The sequence below is a fragment of the Scophthalmus maximus genome, chromosome 20, assembly GCF_022379125.1.
Source record: "Scophthalmus maximus strain ysfricsl-2021 chromosome 20, ASM2237912v1, whole genome shotgun sequence".
NCBI classification, from domain to species: Eukaryota; Metazoa; Chordata; class Actinopteri; order Pleuronectiformes; family Scophthalmidae; genus Scophthalmus; species Scophthalmus maximus.
In genome coordinates, this window is record NC_061534.1 from 11,258,457 (window position 1) to 11,274,985 (window position 16,529).

The 16,529-nt window shown below is 43.7% G+C and overlaps 1 protein-coding gene and 1 long non-coding RNA gene across 2 annotated transcripts in view; both read left to right on the top strand.

Moving 5' to 3' along the window:
• The first annotated feature begins 1,012 nt into the window (after positions 1-1,012).
• LOC118285583 lies at positions 1,013-10,382 on the top strand. The gene is made up of 4 exons (XR_004785156.2): positions 1,013-1,213; positions 2,175-2,269; positions 7,642-7,775; positions 9,583-10,382. It is a non-coding gene; the product is annotated as an uncharacterized LOC118285583 (long non-coding RNA).
• A 1,482-nt stretch (positions 10,383-11,864) lies between these two features.
• Positions 11,865-16,529, top strand: part of znf462 (zinc finger protein 462) — a 45,998-nt gene continuing 41,333 nt past the window's right edge. The window contains exon 1 of the mRNA XM_035609341.2: positions 11,865-12,370. The gene's annotated coding sequence lies outside the window, so the exon portion shown is untranslated. The remainder of the gene's footprint in view (positions 12,371-16,529) is intronic.

A 16,529-nucleotide genomic window follows, 5' to 3' on the forward strand; every position in this document is an offset into this window, starting at 1 on the left:
GAGAATTTTGTATATACACCTTTGGTATTTGCTTGATGCCTTCTTGGTTAAAACTGTACTAACTAAAAAAAAAGAGAGACATTTTAATTGTATAAATCATTCTCTTGCAATAACACCACAGGTGTTAAAAAAAAAAGTTGGAAAGTACTGGTGGTGCTGTACGTGATTATTTTTTTTCTCTCTCTAAGGGTTTCAGGTGTCCACACAGATCTCCGTTTCCCAGTTTCCAGTGCGTTCTCCAGCACTGCCACGGTAGATGTGTGGACATAGGTCATGAGACAACGATGAGGTAAAGGGCCGGGTGCATGCATCTAAAAACAACACGAAGCAGAGACACATGACACAAATGACATGCAGGCAATTAGAGAAAGCCAAAAATCATTAGCACCCAATTGCTGCGATCTGTGTCAAAAATCAGTCATATCTTAACAAACACACATCGTAAATGTCAGATGTCCCTTGGACACATTAGAAAAAAAAGACCCTCCTTATTTTTCAAGAACGTGCTTTAGAATATGACATCAGTATCAAAGTAATCCGTCAGTGGTTGTCGGTGCATCATTAGGTACATTGCAAACAGAAAGAATACATTTTATATTTCCCCACAGAAAAAGTGAGGAAAGTTCCTGTTTGTCCTGCTTCAGAGTATAAATCATATGCATCCTCATGCTCTACACGTAGAGATAACACAAATGCATTTCATTGCAATAACAGAATGAACCAGTACACACGTAACACACACACATACACACAAACACATGCGCGCACTACATAGCTACAGGATCTGTCAGGCCACATGACACTCCTGCACAAGTTCTCATATCGTTCAGCCACAAAGACATGCTCTCTGAAAAGCCCCATGCTCACAGACACACCATTTTATTTGTCCTTATAATTTAAGTTTACCCCGGCTGACAAGTGTGATGTCCTTTCACACACTGGCTGAGGGGGGAGAAACTGCTGACACGGACACTTGTCCCATGAATTTCGTTCCAGTGGCAAGAATCTGCTGACGACGCCAACTGTCTCAGGAAGAAATCTCAACAAAGAAGTGAAATTAAATGCCGACAACTTCTTCTGTGCCTCCCGGAGCTACACCTCGGCTTTAATATTTCATACCTGCTAGCATATGTTCCATATATTCTCATCAATGACTGACATCACCAGAATTGGGTTCAAGGAAATCAAGGAGACAAGGAAACAACATAACGAGGTATCATTTCATGGACTGTGATTTTTTACGACTGGTCACACCTCAGGTTTTAGGATTATAGAGAGTTCTTTGTTTAACCTGGAGAGCATTAGTTGTACAATTCAAATATCCATACAGGGAGTAAACAATGGGAAGAAAGATTTACTTGTCAGATATTCTGGGTGGCTCACTATTCATGTTAATTTTGAGACACTGCAATGTTTTAAAAATGATATAGAACATTTTTCTTTGTGTTTCTTCTACATTTTTCAAGAAATTTAGTTTAAACTGGTTAAAAATGTAATTTGTTAAATGCTTGATTGTAAACATTCTGTAAGAACCACATCCACAAAGTCAGCTCCACAGTAATTATTATTTGGATGATTCATATTTGTGATTGCAATATTTTGTAAATTCTGTTACTTTCAAAGATGGCATTAGAGAGCAAGGAAACATTACAAAGAAGACATGAAAACAACCAAGAGGTGTGTGGGAACTGGTCACACAAAAATATGTGGGTCACTGTGTTGCCTGGAGACTTGGTTGTGCTTCTTGCGACTTAACCTAAAAGGAAAAGTCACCCCAAAATGAAATTCACAACTATTAGGCCTGTCATCTTGAACAGGCATATACATTTCCAAACATGTCACTCTGGAGTTAGCCGGCCTACAATTTAAATAAATGTGAAAATGATTTATGAAAGTTAATGGAGAGTTTTCAAAATCCCCATTGGCAGGATTGCAGAAGACCAAAGCCCTCTGTTTGTTGTGGTTTCCCCCCCTCAGGATGCGGCGTGCTTTTCATTTATTTCTCGTGATTGCATGACAGCCCTGGTGGAGAGATGAAGTGTGACCTTGGAGAGACTGTGGCACCTAGTAGCGCTGTGGGTGCAATGGAGATATTCTCTTTATGCACTGCATCCCCTCAGTCGATGGTGCGACTTTACAAATTTGTGATTTTAAAAGGAATCTTATCCCCACAGTTCTTTCCCCTGTGTCTGCCGGATGATCACGAGGCTGTAATCTCACACAACTGGAAGGAAGAACTCATCTCAGCTCTCACCGAAAGTCTCAAGAGGTTTGTCGAGAGCTTGTATCAAGGAGAGAAAATCAGTCTGTCCTCCTGCTCTATATGCTGAATATATATAGTGTATGTCTATACCTGCAGATGTGTATATTTGCCTTGGGCCTACTGACTCCCATGAGATGGCTGTCCGTGCCAGTACAGATTCCAAACCCTGTTTAAATGTTGGCAGTCTGACTGTTCGTGACCACTGCGCATGGTTTTCAAGCGTTGAATGTTTGTTGTTGTTTATGTTGTTTAGCCATGCTAGCAAGCTATTAGTCTAACAACGGTAATGCTGGTCTGTCAGTCAATCCACCACTTTGGTCCAGTTTGAAATATTTTAACAACCCTCGGATGGATTGTCATTAAATTTAGTACAGACTTTCACGCTTCAAATACGTTGTATCCTAGTTGAGTGGTTCCCTGACTTTTTTTCTAGCACTGCCATGAGGTTGACGTTCATGGTTTTGAGCAAAAATATCTCAACAACTATTCATCTATGATCATCAGACCAAAATTTAAATTTGGCGAGTACTTTTGTTTATGACCAAATACCTACAATACCTACAAGATGTGGGACTCAAATAATCAGGGCAGTAATGGACAAGGAAGAAAATACAGCAGTGGGAGTGCATGTAGTGGTCCCGAAGTGGCTGCCACAACAATAAGAAGGAATATGAGAAGCTGAAGGAGCGACACAGTGAATAGGAATGGTACCATTGATGGTGGGTGTGCTCGGGGGGCTGGGACCTCAGTGACGGGATAAAGGCTTTGGGAGTTTTCGAGTGTGTGCAACTTTCCAGTCTTGGTCAATAAAAGCATTGTCGTAGAGACAGCTACTGTGCAGAACATCATTTGAGTGAGAATTTTAACATTAGTCTGGAGCTGTTGATGCTTGGATGCTTTTAGGAATGTCAGCCCTTTATGTACAAGCTGACAGAGCAGTTTGCAGCAAACAGGTCAGGAGGAGAAAGATGAACATTTCAAATGTTTCTCTGTGATTGGAGTGTGATTGTTAGCTATGCACGTTGGTGTCTTGTTTGTCTCTCTCTCTCTGCACTCTAAACTCTCCCTGCATCAGTCGAGATGCTTTAAGGGGGGCTGACAGCAAAATGGATTAAATAGGGTTTGCTGACGGAATACATATCAAATCTCCGGGCGTGCAATTGTGGGCTGCAGCATTTGCCAGGCTTATGACTTCTGCTGAGGCTGTGGATCTATCAAGTCTAACCTGCTCTCCTCTTCTCCTTGCTATTCAGATGTGGAGGAAGAGAGAGGGAGAAAGGCTAGAGGGAAAGGGAAAGAGCTCTTGATCACCTGCTTTGTCTGAAGTGAGTCACCTTGCAAATATATGAATAGCAAATGCAGGAAAAGTAATCTGGTGGCGCACAGGTACATCCTCCTATTTGCATACCTGCCAGCCCCTGTAGTTAGCTCCTGCATTTCAGGACTTGGCACCTAAAATACGCAATGGTCTGCATATATTTTCTTCCTTTTTTCTGCAAATCTGCGCCTTTATTTTTTCCATCTAGCTTCCTTTTCTTTGTACCCTTCTCAATCCTGTCCATCTTTTCCCCTCCTCTATTTGCCCCCCCCCCCCCCACACTCTCACCTCACTTATCCTTTTTCCTTAGACTCTGTCAAACATCAGAGTGTATCCCCCCGTGGCAGGATGCATGACAGGGGAGCAGGTGGAACAGAGAGCAAATGACAAATCTCCCTCTCCATCCCTCCCTGCGTCTCTCTCTCTCTCTCTCTCTCTCTTTCTCTCTCTCTCTCTTTCTCTGTCTCCCCCACTGTCCTGCCAGAGGCCCTCCTCAGCCTTCCTTCCTCCCTCCTTCCTACACCTTCCCATCCTATCTGACCACATTGACATTCAAATCTGCCCAGGCTGCATTCCACCTTTTCTTGCCATGAAGGTCTCCCCAAACCACCGGGGGAGAAAGAAGGTGGACTAATGTCCCCGCCCTCATTCTTAATCCACAGCTACTGTAGACACATAAAAAGGACAGAGCATTTGCTTAGGTGGTGCTCTGCAGATCACACATCCAGCTCACTAGCCTGTAATTTGTGTTGAAATAAGATGACGGTGTGGTGATTAATGAGAAAATTAACTTGTGTTTCCTGTCCTGAACTTGTGTGCACATTATGTGTTCATGTGTCCCTCTGCATTTAGCTGCTTCTTCATGACACAATCCCCAAAGAAAGATGGCAGAAGAAAGCTGGCAAAAGACTTGTTTGTCTGGCTGTTGTTGTTATTGACATGGTCCCACATGACGCGCAAGTGGAGCCAATGTCTCATATCTGGCCATGAGCTATCATTATCTTTGCCTCCTTCTCTCCGATGAGTCTGCCCCAGCTCCTTGCTGAGGAGCTGGGCTTTATTTAATGGGCTCTTTCAGCTGCGGTTTGCTAGGCGGAAGCCTCTTACAAACCCATTTAAAGAAGGGTCTATGGATTTCATGGCTCCCCGGGCACTCTCTCCTTCTTTCAATAAGGTGAAGTCCAAGGCTTTATCCATCCGTCAGTGGGCCAGGGGAAAAGTGGAAGCAGCAGTTTTTAATCCCAGAGATGCCACTGTCCACTGTATGCTTGGCTGTTCCTGGATAGAAGGGCCTCCTTGCAACGCTCTCACCTGGGGACTTTTTAGTTCCTTTGGCATAGCAGATTTATTCTTACATAGATGGAGATTAAGACTGGGCACCTTGGACACCGCCTGCAGACAGAAAGGATGGAGGAGGAGACGGTGCAGATGCAGATGGTAGAAAATGATCAGACACACAAAGGTTCAGGGCTGCTTGATAATGGTATAACAATAAAATCCATTTGCATTGCACCTTTCATACATATGTTGCAGCTCAAAGTTCTTTACATAAAATTATATCTAACAGGACCTGGTTTGTAGAGCCTCACTATGTTCTCAAAAAGGGTTTGCACAGCAGTGCTTTAAGCTAAATGCTAACACCAAAATTCGAACAAGCTGATAATGACAGTGTTGTCATATTAAGCAGGTGATTACTATATTTGCCATCTTAGTTTAGCATGTTAGCATGGTAACATTTGGTTATTAGCACCAAACAGAAGGTTTGGGCTGATGGGATTGTCATTTATTTGGCTCATGAAAATAATCAATTACAAATCAAAATGTTGGCCTGATGATGTGGCTTAAAGAAAAGTCAGGAGATCACTAAAGTTAAGTAAACAGTAACTTCAGAGAGGGGCATGAATGCGGCTACCAAATTTCATGGCATCCAATTGTTGTTATACTGCGGTGTGGACCAAAATGGTGGACCGACCGACTGGCACTTTATATTGGCCAAATGCAGACTAAATGAAATGGAATTGTACTTCAACCATTCAATAAAAATACTCAGGTCATTATCACACCCTATTCTATTGCTGTTTACAGTAAGCAACACAGAAAGGAATACATTAGCTTTTTAACATGTGCCATTTGATACTACCGATTCATTTCACCATCTCTCACCGTCTCAGCCCCCGGCATACAAATGAAAGGCTTAGTGGGTGAGGGCCGATCAATGTATGATTCAGTTAGTTAGAAGCAAATAAAATGTGGTCAACCTTGACCTTTGATATTAGGAGTGAGAAACATCCACACCTCTCTCAGAAATAAAAGTATTTCCTATTCTCAGTCTCTTCACTGCGCCCCAGAGAATTGCAGGGCAGTGGTTAATGGCATGATCAGAGGCAATCACTTCACTGAGGTCAGAGAATGAGGACTTGAAAGCAATAAAATTTCCCATGATGAGAAATTGTCTGCCAGCAAGCATGCAGAAACACACATGCACGCGCACTCCAAGGTATTTCCATTGTTCAAAAACATATGGGAAGGCAACAGTGGAGAAGTGATCACTGCAGACAAAAACATAAGACCAGTTAAATGTGGTAATTTTTCGGTATGTTAGCAGCATCTTTTGGCTGAACACGATGGTCTCCGAAATATAACAAAAACTATTGGATGCAGTGGAATTCCTGTTAGGTTGAAACATCTTCACATCTACATGAATTGCTATGAAGGTTTTGGTTACCATGGTTCCTGGTGCCTACATGATACTGTATATCCTAACATCTTTGGCAATGGCTCTAGCATTTGCAGTTTTAGATTAAATTCCTTGACGAATATTTGAATGAATTATCTGATGGTACACAAAGTCATGCCCCTTTTGGATGCGATTTATCAAATCGGCAAAACTAATAACCCATGGGTTGCACTTTTTTAATGTTTAGATTGACAAATGTTAGTATTCTAGCATGCTAAACTAACACGGTTGCCTTAACATTTAAGTTAGTAAGGTGATACAACTAACATTGTCCATCCCTACAATTATTTATTGGATCCTAAATTAAGCTTTTTTTCAGATATGAACTCGAGAAAATGTCCAGAAATTTGGGTCAACTTTGGGTCACCAACACATCCACTCCATCGCTCAGAATTTTCCTGCTGTATTCTCACATGGGCTCACTTAGACATTTTCTGGAAATTTTGGGAGGCGGTTGGCAGGGAAGGTTCCACAGAATGTCTGGAGTGATATTTGCATACATTTGCATCCTTACATACAGCCCCCCCCCCCCCCCCCCCCCCCGTAGACATTGAGGAAATGTTTGGACGATTGATAAGCAGGTGTAGCAGAGGGATCCGTTAGCCCTTTAGAAAGGTGGTACATCCAGCAACAACATCTATAGATTATCATAGTGAAACGAGCTGTGGAAGGGTTATGCAAATCAACAGGCAACTGCCAATCGAAACCCATTGTTCTGTCACTTTTGGCCCAGTGTCTTACAAACTCTATCTGCTAGGGTCAAATTTGCGTCTACCCAGATGTGTATTTGAATGAAGGTTTTAACATTTGTTGGGTACTGATTGAAGTAAAGGAAAATGCATATTTTGTCTATTTAATCAACTGATAGTTTTATGCTGAAGGCCAGTTGAAAAGAATTGTAATAGCATAAAGTGGTTTGAGTGTCTGCTGATGCTCCTTTCCCATTTGCTCTTAATAACTAAAGATGGATATGTTCAATAAATATGACCGGGAACATTTTGTGCATGCATATTTTAAGGGAAATCGCAGCATTTAAAAATTGTGACAGTAAAAAGTCTGCCATCACAAATTATTGTGTTCCACAAAATATATAAAGTGCTCTCATTCACTCGTGCATTTTAAGTTTAGACTACTGAAAATGTCATTCAGATTACACAGTAGGTATTGTTCGAAGTGATATTTCGATGTGTACTGTAAGTGCTGCATAATCGTTCTACTGCCTTTTCTCTTTCGATTTGAAGGAATATTCAGGAAACAAAATTCTACTTAGTAAATGCTCAGAGACAACTGAATAACTGCATTGTTTTTTCCCTTACATTTCAGATACCGCTCATGGGTCTTCCCATTAATTTCTGTGCAGCATCTTCGCAGACACTCATTCTTTTCCTTATTTTTATTTGCATATTATCGTTCCGAGTCCCGAGGAGCTGGACTCACTGCCGTGCACGGAGAAGAAGGTACGTTAACACATGATGCAGGTCACAAGTCTGCAAGGTAAACAAAGACACATATGCATACAGACCTCTGAGTGCCTTAGGACCTCACAATCACCTGATTTGCATCTTCAAACTTTTGGATGAAACGCACAATGGGACTGATCCAAGTCGGTTTTTAAGTGCAGACGCCCGAGATAAAATTCCTGCTAATCCTGAAAGACAAGAAGACATTTATTAAACATTTCCGCTGACAAGTTAAAGGACTCATCCAAATGAAATAGTAATTGAAGCATTCATAATTTATGATCATTATTTCCACTTAGGCACATGCCAAGACAATTTGCTGGATTTAAAATTTCTGTCTAAATGTCCTTGAAGGCAGCATAATAATAATAATAATTATAATAATAACAAAAATGATAATAATAATAATAATAACCAGTCCAGTTTATACAGCTGTCCCTGGTTTGTCTCTGTCCTATCCCCTGAGGCAGACGGGCTCCCACCCTGAGTCCGGTTCTGTTTGAGGTTTCTAAGGGAGTTTTTTTTCCCCTCTCTACTGTCATCAAGTTCTTGCTTTTTGTGGGAACTGCTTGGTTTCTCTCTAAAATATTGTAAGGTCTTGACCTAACACCGTAAAGTGCCTTGAGGTAATTTATGTTATGATGTGGTGCTATACAAATAGATTGAAGGGAAAATTGAAATCATAGCTGCAGTGTAATTTCTGGAGTAAAAACTGTTCTGGAGAGACGGCAAGGATAGTGACAAAAGAAACAACACGTGTTTCCCTATGTTTCATCATAATCTCACAGAAATAAATCAATTGCAATTAAGAGGACGTGATAGAATCCGTCTATCTATTGGAAGAACCCTTTTCATTCTACTGTCGTACTTGTTGATAAAAAATAAACTCTACTTCAGCGTTGAACTGAAGCAAACATCTCAAATGTGAGTACATGTGTACACGCAAGTGCAGGGTTGTCTGTGGGAAAAACAGATTTATAGTTGAACATTTTTTTTTTTTGATGACAACTCGCACTCACACTACCGGGCAGCGTTCATTTTTATCTCCTTGTATCTCCTCTGTCCTCTCTAGCATGCAGATCTGACCTCTCATATAGTGTTTGCCGACCCGTGCAGGCCTCCACTGTGTCCCACCTCCACTCCTGCACGGCACTGCCCCAAAAGGGCATATTTGCTTTCTCACCCATCCCAGAGAGTCACATTTGCATTCACCTCTCAATTCACATTTATTTATAAAAAAAAAGAAATAAGGAAATAATCAACTGAACGTGTTTCTCTTTAATTAGCAATAAGATCCAATAGTTAAACATTAATATTAAAGTATCCAAAAAGCCTTTGGTCACCTTCTAAATCTGTACAGCGCCCCCTGCTCCCCCCTCTCCCCCACTGCTCAGACCATCTGAATCCCTGACGACTGGTCTGTTTTTAGCCGGGCTGGATAGAGGCCTGGCACGGTGTGCAGGGGAGGCCGGACCAGTGTGGGATGTACTGGTGCAGTCTGTCCTACACTTGTACACTGGTCTCCTGGCCATCCCATATTAATCAGATTTGCCGCAGCAGCCATATGTCCAAGCAGCATGATAAACCCCGGCTGCTACCTGGCACCCACAGGACGCACTGTCAACACAGTGTGTGTGTGTGTGTGTGTGTGTGTGTGTGTGTGTGTACGTGTGCTGTGTGCATGGGAGTGTATATTTCACACACCGTTCCTCTAGTGACATTCCTTCAAAGATCTGTTGAGACATCAAAATGATATTGGAATGTTTTTTTTTTTCTTCTTCTTTTTTCTTCAATATGGTCAAAGGAAAACAGAAGCATGAATGAACAACAGTGCAACAGAGGTAACGCTGATGGAGGAGGAAGTCAGTTTGGGGCCAGGTGATCGTCTGCCACAGTGTTTGGGAAATACATGGGGCTATGTACGTCACTGCAACAAGAGAACTGGCACAATGGAGGTGCTTGGAAAAAAAAATCATTCCTGTTTCCATCTGTCACCTTATGTGTAACGGCACATTATATATTTCATACTCTCTCATGATTCAGCTCCAAAGGTGTCACATATTTGAGATGCTGTTTGTATCACACTGTGCAACAGCATTGTCGACAGTCGAGCCCTGTAGCGCTGGTGGCACAGACAGCGGGTTGGTGATACAAAGAGTGACTGAATTTCATTTTCTCTCTGAAGGTTTCCATTAGATTCCATAAAAAATATATGCATTCCACAATCCATAATTCATTACCGAACCTCGCAAGAGGCAACGGCAACACTTGTCAAACATGATTAACTATGTCTGTATCTTACACACATTTAATTCCTCTCAGTGTCTCTGCCTGTAAATCAGACAACAATCACCAGCGAGCCCGCTCACAAGATTTGTGGCTGATGGTTTTGCCATGTATTTGAATGTCACTGACAATAATAATGAGGGGAGAAAAAACAGTTGTTGGGATTCAACAACTTTTTCTGAATGAGTAAAAACTTGGTGTTCTAGTAAACAAAAGAAACTCAGCACATTGAACAAACAGTTCACTTTCATTTGACTAAGCAGGGCAAATGTTCTCATTGCCATCTACTGTCTGCAAAAGGCATGAAATAAAAAAGAATGCATCTCATTCACATCTGTGTATATATTTACACAAGTATTAAAAAATGATCATACTTGCATTCAGATCAATTTACAGTAATGATATTTGTCTTATAATAATTATGCAAGACAAAAAGTCACATACTCACGGGTGGATAAGATTTATAATGCATGACTCATGTACAGTACTGTACATTTTAGACAATGTAGATGTTTAGTGTTATCGGCCAAAGAGTAGAATCACGGAGGCATCTGATTGGTCCCACATTCATTCTGTAGGATGAGCCTGAACACACAGCCTGAGTCATAAAGAACTCTCTTCAGCAGCAAGCACAGAGAGTCCTGCAACAGATGGTGTGGCTCCCACAGGCACTGATCTCCACGTCGTGGAGTCGGTCTGGGATTACAGGAGGAGACGGGAGACACTGACGCAGCCTAAATCCACACAGGAAGTGAGGCACGTCTTCCAAGAAGCTTGGAACCAATGCACCTACCTTGACAAGTAGCTTTAAAAAGCAAAACAAAGGGTGGTCGCACTGAAAGCTGATTTCAGTTTGGTGTTTCTGTTCACTGCACTGAAGTTAACTGATGAATGAAACGAGCAGCGTGTCCTCAGTTTACGACATTTCTTTTTAAACGTGTGCCAAAAACATTTGCTTAGCACTGTAGCTGCAAAAATGTAAAGACCAATTGAAGAGGTGAGTTATGCTTCAGATGGTTAGAGCGCATGAATGCTCTTGGAACGAGAACTCTGAAGTCTATATATTTCACATGAAGTTGTCATATTGAAAACAACGTGCAGTGCAATAATATGACAAGGGCACTTGCAAAGTCCAAAAAATCTAAATCGGCGCGACATTCAGAGCAATAAGCTAAACCAACAGTGAATTCTTCTGTAACAAAAGCCATCGCGACGGATCTCAGGTGATGTTAAAGTCACTCAGTCTTCTCCTCCATAACAACCCTCGCGTGTGCCCCCTTCTTGCTGCTTAAACCCCCACCCACCCAGTCCACCTACCGCCCGCCCGCCCGCCCGCCTGCCACCCACCCACCCACCCACCCCACTCAGGCATCCTCCTCACTGACATCCATCTGAGCAGGACCCTGCACCTTTTGTCTTGGGCTCCCTCTTTGTTATAGCTGCTGGTGGACAGAGCAGCCGCCTGCAGCAGCATCATCATGTCTACCTCACCGTGATGACAGCACCATTGCAACACATCATCATTTATCTACTTATTTTCATAGAGGACATGAATGTGAATTTATTGATTATTGATCACGTTTATTTGAGTAAAGATGATGAAGCCTTTGGGAAGGGTTGACGATGAGTGGATCAGCGCAAGTGCTGAACGTTACTGGTGATTTGTATTTATTTTTTTTCTTTATTGTGATTTTTAAAAAAATATTTATTTTTATTTATTTATATGGGCATCTTTTAATATATTCGTTTTCTTTCTTTCTTTTTTCTATCTATCTTTCTATCCATCCATCCATCCATATATCTATCTGTGTTCTTGTATGTCTGTGCGGTTGAAGTGTGGAGCAGCATCACCACCACCACCAAAGTGAACTGCAGATAACCCCATGACGTGGCAGACACAGTATGGAAAGCCTATATAAAATTCACGGAGCCGGCGTGAATGTGCCGCTGGTCTGCGCCGCGGACGAGGCTTTGCGGCTCTCTCCCGACCTCGGCGCGGATGAAGGATGAGCTTCTCAGACGCAGACGTTGTCCATCCCGCCGATGCGCCCTCGTCTCATCGCAAACTCTTGTGCACCCTCTGGTGCTTGCTAGTCTCCCAAACTTCTTTGTGCAGCCTGCTTTGCAGATTGTCTTCCTTGTCTGTGTGGTTGCTCATTATTCAGAGACAGACGGATCTCAGGTCATCTGCAGCTGCAGCAGAGGAGAAGCAGGAAAGATGGCGATCATCCATTAGACCGACCGGGCGCACGCATGAAATACGAGGACAACTTTCGGGAGGATCGCTCGAGGAGAAGACTGTACCAGTGAGTTTTTTTTGTGGTTTTTCTCCCCCCCCCTACACTACACTTGCGCTTTATGTCCAGTTTCGGCCAAGATTTCGCCTGAGCTTTCAAGGTCTGCGAGAACGTCGGTATGGTAGATCATGGGATATCGTTTGGAGAGCGCCTCGTGAATGACCTGGAACGAGCTGACCCCCCCCCCCCCCCGCGCTCCTTGTCGTCCAGGTCCAGCCGACTTGGGAGAGGAAGCCGTGGAGAGATCCTTTTTTCGGGAGGTTGTTTTACTCGGGCGGGCGCTCCGGCTGGCCGCCAAAGTCAAGTGGGTCTCCTCGCTTCGCCCTGGTAATGTCCCCGGCAGCCCGCCGCGCGTCCTCGCCTATGTCGCCTTTCGGTTTGTTGTCAAAGTGACACAAGGAAATGGACGCGGCGGCGCGACGAGGGCTCGCCTGCGCGGCCGGAGCGGACGGCGTTCGTGTTATTCCGACATGTCTGGCCAGGGGGGGGATTACTGAGCCGCTGCCCCGGCGGTGCGTCGCCGCTCTCCGGCCGCGCGCGCGCGCGTGTGGCGGCGCGTTAGCTCTCCGCGGAGGAGCCATTGCACGGATTGCTCTCCTCTCCCCGGCCGACCAGCCTCCATTAGCGACACAGAGGAGCTGGCATAGCCGCTGGTCCGGTCCCACACACACACACACACACACACGCACACACACACACACACCATGAAAGCCATGTCCAGTGTGAAGAGGCCATACGTGCCCTCCTCCTTCCCGGCTCCTCTCATCAACAAAAAGAAAAGAAAGGCAATTTTGACTCCACAGGGTTGGAGCTGCATGTCTCCCGGGGGAGGCTCTATATTCATATTCATGTTATGTATTTATTCCAATGTGTTGTTTTATGTTCTTGGCGCTACGTCGTTAGCTCCGCTTGCCCCCCCCCCCCTGCCTGCACTGTGTGTGTGTGTGTGTGTGTGTGTGGATGCCTGTCTGCTGTCACTGGTCTCAAGTCAGGTACATGTCAGACTAGCAGTGGCTCCACCATAAAATGGAGGCAAGCAGAGGAGTCTCCAAGGAGAAGCCCTGGAGTCAGACAGACAGGGTCCTTCACGGCACGACTATGGTTCTCCTCTTCTTCCTCCTCCTCCTCTTCTTCCTCCTCCTCTTCTTCCTCTTCTTCTGCTTCTTCCTCTTCTTCTTCTTCTGCTTCTGCTTCTGCTTTTCCAGCTCTGAAGTTGTAGTCTTCCAGAGGAAGCAGGTGAACTCTTCTGGAGGAAAAAAAAAAAAGAAAAAGTGAGGCGAGATCTTTCAAGGGTACACAAAGCCACGTTTTTTTTTTAACTCCACCAACTTGCAGCTTTCATCCACACCTCACCGTTTAGTCTAACACCACCTGTTTTTTTTGTAAATCGGTGGGACTTTTTCCCGACGTTTGTTTGTTTGAGATTTGCGGCTGACACGTTTGCACGGGCCACGTTCTTGTGGCCGAGGGACACTTGAGTCGAGGTCTGAATTTTAATGGTGAATAATGCAGCGTTTTGGCCACGCTGATGGTTAATGTTCAACGCAGAGGTCTCAACACACACACACACACACACACACACTCTAATGGTAGTGTGAGTGTGTGCATGTGTGTAAGTTCTCAAGATGATTCTTTGTCTTTGGTCACTTTGGGCTCCAGTTCTCTGCACTCTGGCGTCTGTAAGTCTAAATGGAAAGTGTTTGGTTCATAATTCGTTGACTAATTCGTGAACCAAAGGACGTCTTCTATGTTCACTGGGCAGCACGTGTGCCCGTTACCTCAAGGGTTAAACTTATTTATTTCGCGTCTCACGTGTGTCCGATTTCTCCAAAAGTCATTTGGACTGATGGATTAGGCTGTTGGTCATTTATTAACAAATGTTGTAGTACAGTCCACTGCACCACCCGAGGTGCCTTTTCACACATTACATCCTCGAGGTGTCTGTTGACCTGCCTGTCTGGGGAACGGGGGAGGTGTTTGCAAGCCGTGGTGTGTGTTTTTGTGGTCATGTTTGTGCCAGAGAGTGTGTGTCGCTCACGTGCGTGGGGCTGTGCTACGCTCTGCAGTTCCCCTGGCCACTGTGTGAAATCTTGCTGACAAGGAGACTGTGCGCTTGACACACTGCGCTGCGACAATGCTGGGGCTGAGAAGAGCAATCAAAATGGTGGCGATGCTCCTTCTCCCTGGCGTGGCAGGGCAAACAGGTTCTCGAGGAGGAGCCGACGGCTGGGCAGGAATCTGCTGCGGTCGACACATTTGTCTCACAGACGGGCGCAATGGAAATATTCTGGTGGATGTTCTTCAAATTAGCCCGGGGATGTAGACCTGGATGCGATTTTTAAAATTTTTTAATTTTTACACAAATTGTCTCTGACTGACACTGCGTGCTGTCTTTTTTTTGCACTTAGAGCTCCTGTTGTAACTTTCACAAGTCTTCAACACATTCTCTGCTCTTTCTCAGTTGTAAAGTGCATTCTGGCTTCAGTATTAGCGTGTGTGTGTGTGTGTGTGTGTGTGTGTGTGTGTGTGTGTGTGTGTGTGTGTGTGTGTGTGTGTGTGTGTGTGTGTGTGTGTGTGTGTGTGTGTGTGTGTGTGTGTGTGTGTGTGTGTGTGTGTACTCAGGTTTTTCGGTTCAGCTCCACAGTTGAGGTCATGTGGGTCAGCTCTGTTTTTCTTCTGTGGCAGAGATGGTGTTTCTGGGAATTTCTGTTGTAGTAAACTGAGGCTGGGATGCTAACTCGGCAAAGTGGGCAACTGATAAGAGCCCGATCACTCCCAGAGCCCCTTCCCAACAGAGTCCTGAGGTTCTCTGTGTGGCAACTGCTTAATTGTAATTTGAATAATTGCAGATTTGTCATTGTCAGGTTATTCTGCAAAAATAAATTGAAAACTTCAATTAGGGGCCTAAGAAGGCTCCTGCTTGAGGCAGCGTCTTTTAGAGGACCTGTGTCTGAATTGTGAAGCTACAACAACTGGTCACTTCATTCATTCATTGATCGTATTAAACTCTATAATTTTCAGTCACTTTTCAAGCATGAATTGATTCTAAACATTTTTCCAGTTTTAGATTTTTATATACGTATCTGGTTCATGTCAGTGTAAACTGATATAAACTGCTTTGCTGAATCCGTAATAGAAATATATTTGAAACCAAAGAGGACATTTGAATATGTAATTGTGGCGTCTTAATGTTCGAGCATAGGACGCAGAAATTCCATAATAATTGGTTTCTGGGACTATTAGGTAAAATGCCATTGTGTTAGTATTGAATTGTTCAAAGTATCTTGAAACATGCTGTAAGATTCTGTTCTATTTCATAACACAAAGACTAAATACCAAATTAAGAATTTCATTATTCAGGTTTAATTGTGACTTCAAGGGCCCCAAATTAATATCTGCATCATTTATTTTTAAAGCGCCACAAAGGTTTTAAAAATCAAATTGTTGTATTTTACCTCTGCATTTAATATTCAACACACTGTTGCTGCAGTTCAGCTTTAAGGTCACAGGGCACGCTGAACTATAGTGGTGATACGGCTAGAAAAAAATTACATAACGGGATTTTCGCAAGGTATTTCAGGATTACGCTAAAAATCTCGACAGAGAGGACAGGATTAAACAAGAGCGACTTCTGTGATGGTTTGAACACTGGAAGGAAACGGTTGTGAAGCTCATCATTCACTCTGGTTCTCCTTCTGTGTCTCTTGCGGGCGCACACACACACACACACACACACACACACACACACACACTGCCCTCCCCTCCCTCCCTTCCTCCCTCTCATTCACTCGCTCACATTTGGTGATGCACTCCTCCATTCTTCTCTACCTGGGGCAGTGAAGAAGGCTAGGGAGGCGCACAAAAGCAAATTGAAATGCTCCAGTGAGTGCTTTCTTGACATGATGCATGGCTCATGAGATGCAGCCTGGCCCTGCTGCTACACTAGTAAGTGTACTGGAACACACAGGCCCCACATCAACACCACTATAGTCATTGCAGGACAGGAAAAAAAACCTCTGACCCTCCACACTCCATAATCATGTCTTTCTGGCTTTAGCTGCCACATTTGATCGTGCCGTTTTAAACCTACCATGATCAACCACCTAGTGATCTAACGTAACTAGGTGTAGGCCTTTTTGAAAAGCCAGCACGCAACATCATCTCAGGG